The sequence below is a fragment of the Lissotriton helveticus genome, chromosome 9 (assembly GCF_964261635.1).
Source record: "Lissotriton helveticus chromosome 9, aLisHel1.1, whole genome shotgun sequence".
NCBI lineage: Eukaryota > Metazoa > Chordata > Amphibia > Caudata > Salamandridae > Lissotriton > Lissotriton helveticus.
The window spans coordinates 1,025,742,930-1,025,761,460 of NC_136070.1; positions in this window are offsets into that span (position 1 = coordinate 1,025,742,930).

The window sequence follows — 18,531 nt, forward strand, 5'->3', positions numbered from 1 at the left end:
TCTGCACTCCGTGTAATGCAGAGTTCAGAAAAACTTGGAGTGGAGTTTTTTCCTCTCTCGTGTTCGCTAACATTAATTTGTCGAGCGCAAGCGAGGAAAATCTTACTCCAGACAACCTCCCGTCGGAATTTATCAAAATGGGCGGTAGCAGATGGCCGCCACCGTTCGCATTGAGAAACCTTCCCTTCACGTTGAGGAAGCTGCCACTCAAGTATAAAATCTACTTGAGCGGCAGAAAGAAGCAGTGCCCTCTTCTGCTGCGTATGGTGCTGTTTGTGTGATGTTCCAGCATGGGACAAACACTCGGCGCTAAAAAACAGATTGAATGGCGCACCGTAACGCACTCCCGGACAGCGGAATTTTTGGGGCACTTAGGGAAGTTCAGCATAGCGGAACTCTGCAAACTTCGCCCAGGCCTAATGAATATCTACAGTAATAAACAGAATTTGCTATAAAGGATGAAGAAATTTAAGAGGAGTAGTGTTTCATTTAAGCAAAATCAACATATTGAGAGCCTTGTTGAGAAAGCTTTTGCTATGAAGAGGAAACTATTCATCTAAATATTGAATAGAATGAGGACACTAGACCAAACGGTACTGTGTATGAAGAACAAAAACCAAAGAAACAGACTTGTTAACAGAAATAATTGTTTGCAAAGATTTTTAAAGGTGAATGGAAGCATCCCTCTAGTACATAACCTTGCTTTAAAGAGGGAAGCTTTTTCAAAGGGAACACACTAGTGCACGCACTTCATTTAACTGGGTGTTGGTATTTGGTAAAAGATGGTATTCCTGTTGCAAAAGAGGTGAAGGTTCTTAGGAATGTAAAAGAAGTGATAGCTGAAGATGTGCAAAGAAGGTGTAGTCATACCCCAGTATACAAATGGAATTGTAGTAGTATTTGCAGTGTTCGTCAGAAATCAATTGATTTATTAAGGACTTTTGTACGTGAGTTTCCATGCAGATGTTTGAAACTGAATATTTAAATTTTGCAAGGATTAGATACATGCAAGGTAAGGAAGTATAGTAATTTACAGGAGCATCCACTAGCAAGTCTATCAAAGAAAGTGTGTGAAGCACTTTTCATCATTATAGAATGTTAGCTGTTCATCAGTCCAAAAAACAACATTTGGATTTTACTATGTAAAAACTCCTGCTTTATGTTTAGGAGAGATGAATAGAAGTCTACTGTAGGGTACAGTAGCAGAACTAGAAAATGTTTGTAAAGATATCCAGTTTCGTTTCTTTGGTCCTGTGGAGGAATCTAGGTAAAACAAAGAGCTGATTACTGGAGGTGTATAGGAACAGGATACAGGCATTAGTACTGGAAACGTTGCACAAGAGATTGCAAAGTTTAACACAGTTTGTTTGGAAAAACCAAACTGTGTTTGTATTTGTTGTCAATGCACCCACTACAAAAGCCAAACTTGCAATGTAGTTGTGTACTCAAAAACTGAATGGCAGAACAGAGATAAGTGGCACGAGTTTGCCGTATATTTATTTGCAGAAGAGCAGTTTGATTTGAGTACACAGCAAATTATATGTAAGTACTATGATGATAAGCTAGAGAATAATAAAATGTCAGCTAGAGCATTACATAACAGGTTAGAAATAGTTCCAATCACACAAGAACCTTGAGATTTAAATGTTTATGAATCAATTTTTATACAATGAGTACATCATTTCCAACCTATTGTGAGTATGGAACCTAAAACTGGAAGATTACCACCAACAGAGCTTCTAAATGGTCATAAATGTACAGTTGTGTACTTGCCATTAGATTTCAAAAAGAATATTGAAACTAAAGGGGTACAGAGAGATTTTAATGAGCCACTTATTATTTTAGTAAATGATGTCTGGGACTACATTGGTTGCCTATCCGCAAGCGGATTCATTTAAAAATCTACTGCATAGTACACAAGGCTCTACTCGGCAACTCCCCGAGCTATCTTGCCAGTAGACTCATATGATACCAACATACCAGAACCCTCCAATCTGGATCTAAATTGCTCCTCTCTGTTCCAAGTGTAAAGAAATCCCGCATAGGAGGGAAAGCCTTTTTCCATTTGGCTTCCTCCTTCTGGCATCAACTCCCATTACACCTCCGCGAATACACCAAATATCTGCAATGCCGCAGGTTCTTGAAAACCGAGCTCTTCTGAATCCCTCTGCTGACTCTGTAGCATGCTCCGTAGCATGGAGATACCCCTTCGGGGGTAATTTGGGTGCTTAACAAGACAAATAAATAAAATGTCCCTGCTAAGACCAAAAACATATCACAAGAGTTAGTGGATGTTAGGAAAGTAAAAATAAAACAAAATTTTATCTGTTAGAAAATAATATTTATTATACAAAAGCTGATGATCAAGATATAACACATATGAGAAGAAGACTGCAATGCAACAAGCAAGAGAGGAAACTGTTGATGTTGAACACTTAGTAGCACAACTGAATGATGAACAGAAGAAATTTATATTGAAGTAAAATATAAAATAGATCATGGATTTCTGTAGGAGAAAAAAGAATGTGAATTCTCTTCATTTAAGCCAATGCTGCTATGCATCAGTGGTCAAACTGGCACTGGGAAATGTTTTCTAATTAATGTTTTCACCACTTATCTACAGAGGACTACAGAATCAAATTTATCATGTGTAGTAACAGCACCAACTTGATTAGCTGTACACAGCATTACATTAATTACTTTATACCAACTACTTAACCTACCTGTTGAACATGACAATAAACTGGAACACCAGACATTATCTGGTGAAGCAAAATGGGCCATACGCAATGTACGACAGGCATTCACAAATCAGAAATTGCTGTGCGACCTATTATCAACTCGCAATAATGAGTGGGCATTATTTGCATGTCTCAAATAGCGAGTCGCTGTTTGCAAGTCGCTAACAGTCCTGTAAAGAAAAGTTGCGATTTGCAAGTAGGTGCAAAATTGCCAGTTTGCACATGCAATGTGCAATGAATCCAAAACAGATGGTAACAGGGCCCAATCTATAAAAAAGAGGCCCAGAATGCATCAGAAACCGTTCAACAATGACTGCCCTGTATGTGATAGTGAGGACGTTGCAGATTTTGGATCCACAGCAGAGGAAGGCGGAGACAGGAGAGGATTTTCAGAGTCAGGCTAACCATGTTTGAGAAGAGAGAGGAAGAGATATGTGAGCAGTACAGGCTGAGTAGCAATGTGATTCTAGAGCAAATAGCCACCTTAAAGCCACAACTAGAAAGCAGAACCCTGTGCAGCAATGCTCTCCCCACCCATATCTAGCTGTTGTCCTTCCTCCACCTATGGGACCACTGGTAGTTACCAAGATGTCATTGCAGTGGCTGGAGGGCAGTCGCAGAGTGTGCTTTTGGGTTTCTTTCACAATTTCTTAGATTCCATATTCCACCACAGACACCAACACACCTACCTGCCCAGAGACGATGTGAAACTGCAGAATACTCAAATGCTATAGATAGCAAGATTTCCTCAGGTCATCGGGTACAGAGATGGGACCCATGTGCCCATATGTGCCCAATCTTGCCTAGAATACAGATTCCAGAACCACATAAACTCACAGTCCCTCAACATTCAAGTTGTCTGCAATGCAATCAACATCATCACGTACATTGTGACAAAATATCCAGGGATCACCCATGACTCCTACGTCTTTTGGCACAGTGGCAATTACCAGCGACTAGAAAAAGGAAACATTGATGAAGACTACCTACTAGGGACTGGGACGTCATGTCCTCAGTGAAATGTATTAGCAGATTTATTACTCTATGTATGTTGTCTCAACCTTATCTGTGCCTCACTGGGTGACAGTGCGTATGCCCTGCAGCCCAAGATCCTCACACCCTACCTGTCTCCCAACAACCCGCATGAAAGGCGTTACAACATAGCACATAGGTACACCAGGTCCATGATTAAGTGCACATTCGGCCACCCCAAATCACTCTCTGGTGTCTTCACAAGAGTGGCAGAGCCTTGCAGTATACGCCTGAGACTGCATGCACAATTGTGGCAACTTGTGCCATACTCCACAACATTGCCTGCAGGAGAAGCTTAGCTATAGATGTGTCTGGATAAGACTTGTGGACTATGACCCTTGCCCTCCTGTCCAGCAGGAAATTGAGGGAAGCGCAGCAGCAGAGGGGAGAAGGCGCAGGGCCCATATAGCCAGACATTACTTTGCAAGGTATGATCTATCCATTAGCACACTACCCTCTACAAATGGCAAAACAAAATGTAGATCTCATAGTATATGTTTCCCTTTATTTTCAGGGCACACAAAAACCTAGCTGGACAATCCGTCCATCATTATCAGCATATCATAAAAAAGTACATGTTGTGTGGTTACTCCATCATTAACATAATAAATAATTGGGGCAAGTGTACGGCACAATGTCAGTTTACAGTTATTTCTTCCCTCTATGTCCATCAGGGAGGGACTGGCAAGTGAAATGACAGGCTGGTAGCTGCTGCTCCTACGCTGCATTTGTACGGCTGCAGCAGAGCCACTACTGTGGCAAGACACCACACTGTTTGCTGCCTCTCCTGTATCTCCAGTGGCAATGGTGGTGGTCTGTATCGCCTCAACTGCTGTTGTTATTTGTTGCAGCTATTGTGCAATATCATAACTGTAGTGGCCCATCTCAACCTGCAGGCCCAGGGTGCGCTTTGTGTGTTGGGTGGTTGCCTGCGCCAGTCTCTCAATTGCCCTGGTTATTGCCTCCATCCTATTTGCCCGGCCATGCTCCATGCGTCTCGGCTGCCCTCCATACTCTAACAGCTCCGTACACAGTTTCCCCATTCCCCCTGTATGGGTATCAAATTTCTCATCCAGCAACGCCTGGTTGGCAGCCAACTGCTGGCTAATGTTATTAAATCTTTGGCTCAGCTTGTTGTGTATCAGCCTTATTTGTTTTTGCTGCTCTCAACCTTCAGCTTGGCTTGTTTAAGTCCACCAAAACACCATCTCGTTGTCTGATCCTGCCCGGGAGTGAGCGTCATGCCTTAATTGCAGCTGCCTTCTTGCTTGCTGTGTTGAGAACAAGTGCCAGACCCTAGTGACAGGACTACGTCTGATTGTGGCTGGCTGGTGGGATGCTGGGAGCTGGGCTTGAATCACAGTAGCCAGTGGTGAGCTGAACGCAGCACTGCCCTGAATATGGGAACAACTTGGCAGACTCCCTGTATTCACATCCTGTCCTTCCTCCATCTTGCCCTGCTCCTGATCTTCGCCCACATCCTCAGACCTCCATCTCCTCCCAAAGGTGCATCTATGTGGCAATAAAATGATTGTGTGAGACACTATCTCAATGGTGGTACTATGTTGTTCAGCTTATGTCAGACCTTAACTGCAGTGTAATGTCACTGGTTACGTTTCCCAGAATGCACCAGCTGTGACTATTTGATCATGTAAATAGAGCAACTAGGTGTATCTGGGTTAGGGTGTGTAGCATGGATGTGGAGAGCAGGGTTTTCGCAGGAATTATGATATAATAGACAAGGGGAGGTGGGGGTTGAGATGTGTCAAGGGACGCAAAGCCACATACTGGCTTTGTCTCCAGTATACTCTCCACCATTGCTTCTGTAGTTGAGGGTGTGCTAATATGGGATGGAACTCCTCCTCTTCAGCTGCATCTCCCTCCAAATGTTTCACCTCTCAGACTCTGGTACAGTCTGAGATGCTTGCCAAAAATGCTGCGCATGATTATTGCAGCATTCTTCAATGAGGATGTCCAATTCCCTCTCTGACAATTTCAGCTTGCAGCGGAGCTCCCTTGCTGCCTTCTCACTCTGGTTTCTGGCCATATTAGTGGTATGTTTGGAGCCTGTCTGCAGTATAGTTCTGTGCTGCTGCACCTTACCATGTGCTCTGACTGCTGATCTGGATCCTCCAGGGACACCACTTTCTGTTTTGGGGTCTTTCTGCTGTCACAGGAAGTGATTCTGCTAGTTTTTTAAATGCGACCACAAATTGCAGTTGCTGCCACGGACGCTATTGTAGACCGGTTTCCGACTCGCAAATTGCTTCATAGCTAATATCGATATGAGTCATTTACAACTCACAATTTGGTGGTCAGTGTTCTAAGACCATTTGATTTTATCAACTCGCAATTTGAGAGTTGCAATTTTGTGCAAATTGCAAATAGCTAATTCTAGCGGTTGTACATCTAGTCCCTAATGCTTGCCTTTGTACACTTAAGAATACAGTAGATTTTAAGAACTGAATATCATGTGCTTTTTGGAGAAAAACATTTAATTGTCTTCGGCGACCTACTGCAGCCTGGTATCAAGACACTTCTCCATAATAAAACAAGAAATTCTTTGGGAAGTATTGGAATGTAAATATTTGACTAAACTTTGAATACAAGGAACTTATGAAGAATATGCATCAAGTATCTGGTGTGGGGTATGGAGCAATCTTGAAGGACATTGGAGTAGGAGTTCCGCCAAATGAGAGGAAACGTACATTGGAAAGTTGACTTATGAATAAACAATTTTCATCTGACAACACAGTGGAGTTCTGGACTTTTTGGTTCCGTCCAGAGGTGTCAGGGAAAACACCCGAAGACCCCGGAGTTCAACCTGTCTCGGTGCACAAACAAACAGAAACACGGGCTTCTCGATGGTGGCGTCAAAGACCAAAGGTTTATTACTGCAGGGACACAGAAGTCACAGAAACTGCACACGGGCAGTGTCTAGGAGCCTGTTCAATTTGTACAAAGAGGGTTGTTCCTTATATACTAAATATTCTGCTCGGGGCAAATTCTTTACATGTTACCACAGTTCTAAACATTCGTGTCTTAAACAATAAATATTTGGCGTTGCACAGGAATCGTCAACAGTATCTGATGTCAAAACATTACGAATGAGGGGTTCCCACTAGTCCATCATAATCCCATGTCAATTCTTCATTCAAGACCCGGACCGCCTCATCGTAAATTTCGTTACCTCCCCCTAATAAAGGCCCAGAAGGAAAGGAGCAGAGCCAGGTGTGGAAGATAGAAAGACAGGATAAGAGATGTTTGTGGGTCGTAAATGGGCACGGTTACCAGCTTCGGCCGCCTAATCATGATCAGGCCAACGGACACAAGAACCAGTATAGCAGGACTGGCCTCAGGCTGGGGAGGCAGCTCTTGCCGAGTCATGCTGCCACAGCGTTGCTGGCCTAAGGTGCACGTGTCACTCGCAAGGTGAATCGCCGGCTAAAGCCTACGTGTCCTTAAATGAAAAGAGGTCATTGCGTGTCCATTGACTATGTGAGGGCAAGGAATACAAAATGGCTTCCGTGTCTAAGATGGATGCCATGGGTAGAACAGAAATGTGTTTGTAACAGGAGTGCTCTTGCTCGTAGCATAGCGAAAATACCAGGATATACTAAATGGATCATTTGCGGTTCACTGATACCAAAATTATGTATTTACGACAATGTTACAAACACGAACAAAATCGTCACGGAACCTCAGACCCTCCTTTTGCCCTTACATAGGCAATTACTCAGTCTATATCAGAGTCAGAGTCTAATTCTATGCTCATTAGGTCAGTGACATGTTGTTGTATCATCATCCTGTCTCGTGCCTTTTCTCCTAATGCAGGTGGTTTTCTGAAACAGGTTGCAACACAGAGACTACACAGAGCGGGACCACATTGGATAATAAGACAGCACGAGAACAGAAATACTAGGATGACACCAATGACCATCAGAACCTTCCATCCCCACGCTGATACCAGAGTCCAAAACCAATCCATGAAGGACCAGTTTCCCTTATCTACGTGTATAGAGTCGGAAATCTTGTGTAGCTTAGAGATTGCTTCATAGACTGTTGGAGCATTATTTGGAATAAAGACACAGCAGCTCGATTGGATCATTCTGCATACCCCACCTCGATCTGCAAGTATTACGTCTAGAACCATACGGTTCTGCAACGTCATGAGACGATCCGCCTGAAGCTCAGCTGTTAAGTTACTAAGGGCACCAGCAGTTTCTGTAATAGTAGATTCAACTACCCGTGTTAGTTGACGTAGATTTCTACTATTGGCCATAGGCCCCCAAAACGGAAGGAAACCTTTGAAAAAGTCTCCAGCTTCTTGACCAGCGGTATCTTCCTTGCTGAAGACACCTCTTGCTACTCTGGTCTTGTGATAATCTGAAGAAGCAGTGTATGTCGGAGGTAACAATCGAGCAATATAACATGAACCTGAAAAGTCAGCAGGCAGCCATGTATATGCTCTGTCCTGACAGATGAAGTAGGTACCCCTAGCAGTCAGGAAGGCAGGGGAGGAGTTAGACGGAAATACGTAAGTCTCAACGCACTCACTCCTCCCTAGCTGAGCTCTCAGATTTCTCCCATTTCCTTGCAAACAGACCTGACCTCGGTGAGGCACGACCCAAACTGAAGTGGAGCTTTTACGCTTGCTTTCTCCCAAACTAAGGCGATACTCTGTAGAGTTCCAACTCAAATACACCCGTAATTCATCTCTAGGGTAAGATGGAGTATTATTGACGTCTTTAATCATGTCAATAATTCCCTGGACTAAAGCTTTGTTGGCTGAGTTGTATTTAGTGGACCGTGGTGGACGCGGAGGATAGGTCTCAAGGGCATATGAAAAAATGGTCTGAAAGGCCTGAAATGATCCATTGTAGCTAAAAGGCAAGACTAGATAGGGAATGCCTTTATCCATAGTGTGAGGTATCAGGCCACACACCCAGCAGTCTGTAGTATTAACTACCAGTTGGTGTTGATGCAAGAGCTGTACAAATGTATTGTTAATAAATTCTGAGCGTCGAGCTTGTTCGTGTTCAGGAAATGAGTGAAAAGAATGCATAGAAGAAACCGTAGAAGTAGTAGGATCAAGGGGAGGTACTGTAGTTACTGGCATAAAAATCAAATGTACACCAAAGACGATTCCACCCACAAACGTTATCAAAACAATTAAAAATGTAACTGCACATTGCATTAGAAAGCATTTGCTGTGAAGTATTCTGTACAGTCTATTTCTGCGTACATAAATTACATTTTCTCGTTGCAGCTCAGGAAGCTCCATCTTCTACGACCGTTCGCGACCACTGATGATGTGTACGTAGATGAAAATGCCTCTATCAGCCCTGGGAGTTCCCAGAACTAACAGAAAGATCGACCTTGTGTCTGACCCCCGCAGATTCAACTAGGCACACAGCCACGACCCTACGGCTACCCAGACGGCAAGGCAATTTTAAAACAAAAAGAAACAATACAAAGTATTAGCAAACTTCCTGGCTGGAGGCAATGTATAGAAAATTCAAATCTGAAAATAGGCAGTTTCCTGCTTTATTTGTCCATATTGCGAGAACGTAAGTTGTATCTCAGTTTTGCAGGAGCTGTCTGATCTGGAAACAATGTATTTTCAGCCGACGTTGCAATGTTCACGTTTTCAGATGGCAAATGTTCTTTTGGTGCAGATGGCAAATGTTCGTTGGGTGTGGATGACAAATGTTCAGGGTTCAAAAGAGCAGTTTCAGGAGGAGAGTCAGAATTTGGTGAATCCGTGATCAGTTCTGCATCGCTGAAAGGTATGAACCTGGGGACTTGTTCCGTTTCAGAGGCACCGATTCCTTTCTTTACCCAGTTGTCGCAAGGAAGTGGCAAAGGCACACGTTTGACGTGTGTCGTATGGATCCAGTTCTTCCTTCCGGCCACACGAATAGCAGTTCTCGTTGCTAGTAGGACTTGGAAAGGGCCAATGAATCTGGGCTGAAGATTTTTCGTTCTTGCAAAATTTCTAATGACCACCTGATCACCCGGTTTCAGCTGATGGCCTGGACTCTCCGGTGGCTTTGGCAATGCATCGAAAACCTGTTGGTGAATAAGACTCAATTTAGCAGTCAAGTCGAAAAGGTAATCAATTAACATTGGGTATTCCAGCTGCTTGAATTCTTTTGGTCTAGGTACCCCCCAAACATTTGCAGGACGACCAAAAACTATTTCATAAGGACTAAGCCCTACTCTAGAATGTACAGTTGCTCTTGTTGATAGCAAAGCCAAAGGCAATGCGTCTGGCCAGGACAAACCCGTGGATGCTTGTATCTTAGCAAGTTTCAGTTTAAGGGTGCCATTGTAACCCTCGACTAAACCCGCGGACTGGGGATGATTCGCACTATGAAACTTCTGTCTAATCCCTAGACCGGCACACACACTCTGCATAACTTTCCCTACGAACTCACTTCCGTTATCTGACCATACAATCCGTGGCATTCCGTATCTGGGGAAGTATTCTTTAAGAAGAATTTTGGCAGTGGATAAGGCAGTATTGTCCTTTAGCGGGTATGCTTCGATCCATCTGGAGAAAGCACAAACTACCACTAGGACGTACTTTAGATTATTACAACGATCCATGTGAATGAAGTCTAGCTGGATCACTTCAAAGGGGCAGGAAGGAGGAGCGAAGTGACCTGCAGGTGTGGGGATTCCCTTGCCAGGATTATGCATCAAGCATACCATACAATTTCTCACCACTCTCTCTGCACACTTACTAATCCCATCATTCTTCCAGACCGGAGCCAACATCTTACAAATCCCTTTTGAGCTGATGTGCGCTGTTCCATGTGCCATTGTCACTACTGCAAGCACATACGCATCAGGCAACATCCAACGCTGTTGTTCCGACAAGTCAATCCAACACCCACTCGGGTCCAATTTACCCGTGCTCTCTCTCCATACAAGTTTTTCCTCCTCAGTCGCCTCTTTCTGAATTTCTTTCACGCTTTCTACTGTGTCTTCACACATTCCAGACTCAGAAATCCATCTTGCAGATGTTGCAACATACATTCTACTCATCATATTTCTAGCTGTCTGTTTTGCAGTCTCATCGGCAAAAGCATTCCCACGACCAACATCATCCGTGATTGCTTTATGAGCACTGCATTTCACAATCGCAACTTCAGTCGGCAAGGTTAGAGATTCCAACAAGTCATTAACTAGCTGGCCATGTTGAATCTTAGTCCCATGGGACGTAATGAAACCTCTCTCTTTCCACAAGCGGCCAAAACTATGGGCCACGCCGAACGCGTACTGACTATCTGTGAACACATTCACTCTCTTTCCCTTAGCTAAAACGCACGCTCTTGTTAGCGCGATCAATTCTGCAGCCTGGGCAGAATTCTGACTCACTCTTGCAGTCTCCACAATCGTACTCAAGGTCGTTACTGCATAAGCAGCAGTCACATCACCATTCTCCAATTTGAAGCAAGACCCATCAACATACAGCGTGCCATCTGGATCTGACAACGGAGTGTCTTTTAGATCAATTCGTCCTTTTGTTTCTTCCTCAGTTTTGAAATAACAGTCGTGTGGTTCGGAATCACTCGACTCTTGGCTAGTCGGCAACAATGTTGCTGGATTCAATACATTGCATCTTTTGATCTGAATATGACTAGCTAACAGTGTCAGTTCATAACCTGATAATCTAGCACTGGTAAGGTGTTGCGTCTTGGTTCGGTTCATGAGTGTATCCACAGCATGAGGAACCATAACCACTAGCATATTGTTCATTACTAAACCAGCAGATTGTCGAATGGAAGCTGCAGCTGCGGCTATAGCTCTCAAGCAACTAGGCAACGCTCTAGCTACTGGATCTAATGTTGATGAAAAATACGCACAAGGGCGTTGTTTATGACCAAATTTCTGCGTCAACACACTCAATGCACAACCTTCTCTCTCGTGGACATAGAGCGTGAATGGCTTACTGTAGTCGGGTGTACCCAATACAGGTGCTGAACACAGTGCATTTCGTAACTCAGAAAAACTCTGTTGACATTCTGCAGACCATGGTACCGGACTCGGAACACCTTTCCCAGTCAAGGCTACCAATGGTTTTGCTAAAAGAGAAAAATTTGGGATCCATTGCCTACAATATGAGGTAATACCTAAAAAGGCACGTACTTCTCTCTGCGTGCTAGGAACATTCATCTGCGTAATTGCTTTTATTCTTTCTGGGGTCAACTTCCTTCCCTCCTTTGACAAGAGATAACCTAAGTAGGTCACTTCTTGGCAGCAGTATTGCATTTTTGAAGGTGACACCTTGTGATTCAAATCTGACAAGTGATGCAATAAAGAAATCGTAGCTGTTTTGCAAGTTTCCTTGTCATCAGCAGCCACTAGAAGATCATCGACATATTGTATTAAAGCAGAACCAGGAGGAAGTACGAAGGAATCTAACTGGCTTTTTAATGCTTGACTGTAAATGGATGGGCTTTCACAATAGCCTTGTGGAGCGCGTTTAAACCTGAAGCTTCGTCCTCCTAGAGAGAAACCGAAGATATCTCTGCTTTCTTCGGCTATCGGAATGCTGAAAAAGGCATTTTTCAAGTCGACAACCGAAAACCATGCTGCTGTAGCAGGAATCAACGTTAACAATGCAGTAATGTCTGGAACCACAGGAAACTGTGGAATCACAATTTTATTAACCTCTCTGAGATCAATTACAAACCTATATACTGGAGGTTTTGTAGGGTCAGTTCGTTTCAAAATAGGCAGTACAGGACTATTACAGACATTACCTCTAGTTTCTTCTATAACGTCTTTCTCAATCAGATCATGCACTATCAGTAGGAGCGCACGCTCACCTTCACTAGAGATTCTGTATTGTGGAATTCGTGGAAGTTTGACATTTGCTTTCAAAGTTACTACATAGGGTGGAATTTCCAATAGACCTACATCATTAGGACCAGTCGCCCAAAGAGTATCAGGGAGTGAACGCAGCTCTGGTGGGAGCGCATCCATCGACAAGTACATCGGAGAGATTATTCTTTTACCCAACGTAAGCTGTACTCCTGCTGGAGAACAGTACAATGTCGCGTACAGGCGTTTTAACAAGTCTAAACCAAGCAGATTTTCGTTACAACCTGTCGTCAAAATCAGGGGTGCTTTCAAGTGGCAGGGTCCAACAGAAATAGACAAAGGACCAGAAACAGGGTTATGAACAGGGGCGCCCGAAAAACCTACTGAAACGTTTGTTGAGCCAGACAAAGGTGCGCCAGGGAGTTTCGCATGTATGATAGAACTTTTTGCTGCACCAGTATCCAACAGAAACGGTTCGACTATACCTGATGTTGCTACTGCGACATAAGGCCCACTCTGATCTACTGGAACTGATACTACTCCCTCTCTTTGTCCATGGCTGTCCTAGTACTCACTTTGCTGAACTTCCTCACTAGCTTCATAATAGTCTTCAACATGATATTGTGGAGACCTATTCTGTTGGGCAGATTGTCCATTTCGCTGGTCGAAATAATTAGAAGGGCGATCACTCGTCTGCGGAGGCATAGCACCTCGTCCTCGACCTCTAGAGTTTTGCATAGAACTACCACGACCTCTCTGAGCTGCCGCAGCATTATTTTGTGCCCGAACTGGACACTCATTTTTGTAATGACCTTCCACTTTGCAATAAGCACATTGATTCCATTGGTATTGTGGTCTTTGAAAATTATATTCCGTTTTTTGATATGACCCTTGTTGCATATTAGTCTGATTCGTGCGAGGCGGATAAGCTTGCTGTAAAAGTACTTTAGTTTTTAAATCTTTCGTCTTTTTATCTGATTTTTCCTTCTCTTCTTTATCCCTATTTTCATAGTACTGGGCAGTTGCAAGTATTTGCGCAGTCGTAGAGACAGCCCACGCACTTTCAGAATTCTTTAATTTACCACTAAGTTCTGGCAACAGATTGTGCACAAATTTATCAACAAATAATCTCTGACCTCCTTCTGTGCTCATATCCTGACCACTATGATCCACGAAAGTCTCCTCGAATCTTGTGAAAAAGTCGGAGACGCTTTCGTCTTTCTTCTGTTTGCACGCGGACAATTTGTCCCAGTTAACGCGTAATGCTGGCATCAAGGTTTTCATTAAATCGATTATCCTACCAGGCAAATTAGCAATTAAGGGTTCAGGTTTAGAACCACCTATTTGTTGACCATCCGCTGCAATTATAGCTGCCCAGTCACCACCTAGGGCAACTGGATGATTCTCTTTACGAATTTTAGCCCAAATTGGTTGCGGTACTACATTACCAAATAGCAGATCTATGTCAGCAAGATTCAATACACAAGCGTCAACTGTTTGAGCCAACTCTTTGTAGTACCCTGCAGGATTTTTACGCGGATCTGGCAAGGCCTGTTTCACTGCTAATACTTCAGCTCGCTTCCATGGAATATGTATCCATACTCTCTGGAATTGGGCCGGAGCGGCTGCAATACCAAGGTTTGCATTAGCTTGCACAGCTTCACGCCAAATTGGTGGAACCTCTCTCATTGGGTATTGACGATTTTGTTTCGTACTGCGTTTCTCTAACTCTCTCGGTGAACGAAGGGATGAGTCGGTCCTATAACTTAGAACCAGTTCCATCGCTTCTTTTATGTTTTGACCGACTATCATACCTGCAGCAAACTCTTTCTGAACATTAATTAATTCTCCTAGATTTGATTCAGGGTCATCCTCTTCCAATTCCTCACGTAGAAGGAAACACATTTCATCGAACACATATCGTTGTGTCGGTTCATTCCATTGCATAAATGTATCTAATACATCTTGTACATTATATCTTCCAACTTTCGAAACCCATCTAAGAGCAGTGGAATCTAATATTCCTCTTTCTTCAGTACTGGGAAGCTGACTACGCCTCTGTACAGAGTCAGAGGTAGGAGTCTTAATCAGAGTTTTATAGAAGGGAGATAGAATATTAGAGACAGAATCAGTGATTCTCCGACGAACAGAAAGTGGAGTCATAATATTAGCAGAGGCAGTAAATAGAGTAGCAGTTGGAACAGATAGATTAGGAACAGTAGGAGTAGCAGGAAAAATAGCTTGTGAAGTAGCAGGTGTGAGCGACACAGGCATAGGTAAAGAAGCCGGCAACCCTGGAAGAGGGGTTGTCGAAGGAACATTAATATTGACCACAGGAGGTACAGGAACTTGATTCAGGGGAGCGGGAACAGGGACACCGGGTTGTCCAGCAACCGGTAATTGAACATTCGGTATAGGTGGAGCCATAGCACCCTGTGCATACGGTGGGGGTGATCGTAACAAGTAAGACAACAGGGGATCCTTTTCAGGGTCCTCTACTATCTTAGCCGTACTTGATGGTAAAGCAGGATAGCACTTGTCTATCGCTAAATTACGCTCTCTATTGGCCACCTCCATCGCTTTCTCAGACTCGTTGAGTTGCAGCTGCCTAGCAGACTGTTCTAAAGTCAACTCTTGCTCTTTCTGTTCTTTCTTCAACTTTTTAATTTCTCTCTGTTTAGATTCTTTTCGCCAATAACGGAAAGAATCAAACATTGCCGGCCGGGCTTTCTTCTTAAACAACCTTCTTTCTAGATTATCGAGAACTTCAGGTTCAAAACTACCATGTAGTGGCCAACTAAGGACACCATCTTTCTCTGTGAAGCGGATCCATACCTCGTTATAAGAGATAGGGCCCACACCAAATTTGCAATATAGATCATAAAGGGGAGTTCCAATCGGAGGAACCAAACATGAGTCCTCCAACTGGGAATCACTGTTGCAACTAAAACAAGACAACATACAATTTTTCCGACTTACCATTTTATAATCCGGAACACAAAACATACAAAACACAAACAGAAAAGATGCGCACTCGAACCAAGAACTCGAACCAAGAACTTAGGCCTACCAGAACTGACAAATGTATCGATACCTGAACTGAACAGAATGATTATCGTGATAATCTTACAGAACTGAACTGAACTGAGAACTAAAAGGTTTATCCAAACAGGAGCAACCCTCACAAAATACTTAACTGAGGTACTGAAGACGTCACCAAGGAGAAACCCGTCACGTCTCGCCGTACTAAGGACTGCACCTCGGGTCCAAGACAGGGCGACGGTCAAGGCAACGGACCACTGCAGCCGTCTGAACGGGAACCCTCGCGGAAGAGAACGTCGGGGCCACTTTTGCGATATGCCGGGATCGATGAAGTGGGGCGCCTCCCTCTGAAATCTTCACACGAAGCTCCTCGAACTCTTCAGGCTTTTGGACCGGTACCGAATGACGTCGCCCCACGTTGGGCGCCAATTGGAGTTCTGGACTTTTTGGTTCCGTCCAGAGGTGTCAGGGAAAACACCCGAAGACCCCGGAGTTCAACCTGTCTCGGTGCACAAACAAACAGAAACACGGGCTTCTCGATGGTGGCGTCAAAGACCAAAGGTTTATTACTGCAGGGACACAGAAGTCACAGAAACTGCACACGGGCAGTGTCTAGGAGCCTGTTCAATTTGTACAAAGAGGGTTGTTCCTTATATACTAAATATTCTGCTCGGGGCAAATTCTTTACATGTTACCACAGTTCTAAACATTCGTGTCTTAAACAATAAATATTTGGCGTTGCACAGGAATCGTCAACAGTATCTGATGTCAAAACATTACGAATGAGGGGTTCCCACTAGTCCATCATAATCCCATGTCAATTCTTCATTCAAGACCCGGACCGCCTCATCGTAAATTTCGTTACCTCCCCCTAATAAAGGCCCAGAAGGAAAGGAGCAGAGCCAGGTGTGGAAGATAGAAAGACAGGATAAGAGATGTTTGTGGGTCGTAAATGGGCACGGTTACCAGCTTCGGCCGCCTAATCATGATCAGGCCAACGGACACAAGAACCAGTATAGCAGGACTGGCCTCAGGCTGGGGAGGCAGCTCTTGCCGAGTCATGCTGCCACAGCGTTGCTGGCCTAAGGTGCACGTGTCACTCGCAAGGTGAATCGCCGGCTAAAGCCTACGTGTCCTTAAATGAAAAGAGGTCATTGCGTGTCCATTGACTATGTGAGGGCAAGGAATACAAAATGGCTTCCGTGTCTAAGATGGATGCCATGGGTAGAACAGAAATGTGTTTGTAACAGGAGTGCTCTTGCTCGTAGCATAGCGAAAACACCAGGATATACTAAATGGATCATTTGCGGTTCACTGATACCAAAATTATGTATTTACGACAATGTTACAAACACGAACAAAATCGTCACGGAACCTCAACAGCAGCACAACTTATGTACAATTTCACTGAAAAAGCCAAATCCATAGTCTGTTTAATGCCTACACTTCATGAGTGCTCCAAATTCATTGAACAATTACTGAAGCAGGAGACACAAGATATTGAATTACAGCTATTGTTAAAATATAACACCGGGAGTAAAAATACTACTAACTGAGAAACTAATATTAAAATTAGTTTCTTTGGAGAAATCTGTGTTGAGGACTGCAGGATTAGAAAAGTGTTTACCTGTGTGCAAAAAGTGTTGAGTAATTTTGAGGCATAATTTAAATGTGGAGGAAGGGTTAGTATATGGTGCTCTGGGCAAAGGTATTGATTTAATACATTTTCCAAATAGGGATGAGGTTGAGTACTCAGCCATAAAATGTGATCAGATTGATGGTGTGAAGCAGACTGGCCGATGTATTGTATGTATTCTGCTTGTGAATTACTTCCATGTGCGGCTGCAACAGTTTCCAGTATCTCTAGCATATACTGTAACTATCCATAAAGCTCAAGGTTTAAGTGTAGACATAGCTTTTATTAATATTGGAAATAAAGTATTTAAAGAAGGTATGTGGTATGTAGCATTGTTCCACGTTAGAATGTTGTTTTTGGTTGATTTTAGTGAAAAGAAATTTAGTGCTGATGCAAGGTGTGTCAGAGAGTACAATTGGTTAAGAAGTGTATATGCTCCTCACATAGGACAGTATCCTATTTATGAGAAACACATGTTCTGCCCTAAGCAGAATCTTACAAAAGTATTGATGGATGTTCCTCAAAAAGAAGCAAAAGAAAGAGAAGGAAGAAGATGTTAACAAGGAAAAGTGGAAAAATAGGGAGATATTGTAGGTTTCCAGTTGGAAAATAGTAATGGTGTCAACTGCCATGCTAATGTTGTTCTCAATTTACACTTCTATTTACTGTATCTTATAAATGCAATTCAACATAAAGCAGACAACAGATTATGTTCTCAATTGTATTATTTACTGGAACGTTTATTTAGTGATAGGACTATAGCACATTCTGCTTCAAGCATTCAAGATATATTAGATTTATATATAGTAGAGCTGTAGTATTTACTGTAAACACTCAACAAGATGCACATTAATTTATAATGGTCATGCTTGGAGTTATGGAACAAAAAGAAGTAAATATTGATGACTTATTTGGACTAAGTTAAACATGAAGCCATGAGTGTGACGATTGCGCTTTTACATCTACATCTCAAATCGATTCTGAACAAATTCTCTACATAAAGTTACCTGATTCAAAAGTTGTGCCTTTTGACAAAAGCCTAGCCTAATGAAAAAGGCTAGCCAAAATATGACCTGTCTAAATTGTAGATCAGATTGTATGTCTAAATTGCAGTTACAGAGAAGTGGAAAGTGCAACAACGGATCTGAAAAAGAAACTGAAATTACAAGCTTCGAAGCAGGACAAATTTCAATTTCTGGAAGAACGTATTCTGCAGTGGCTATCATTTTTTACTAAGGACTTCGT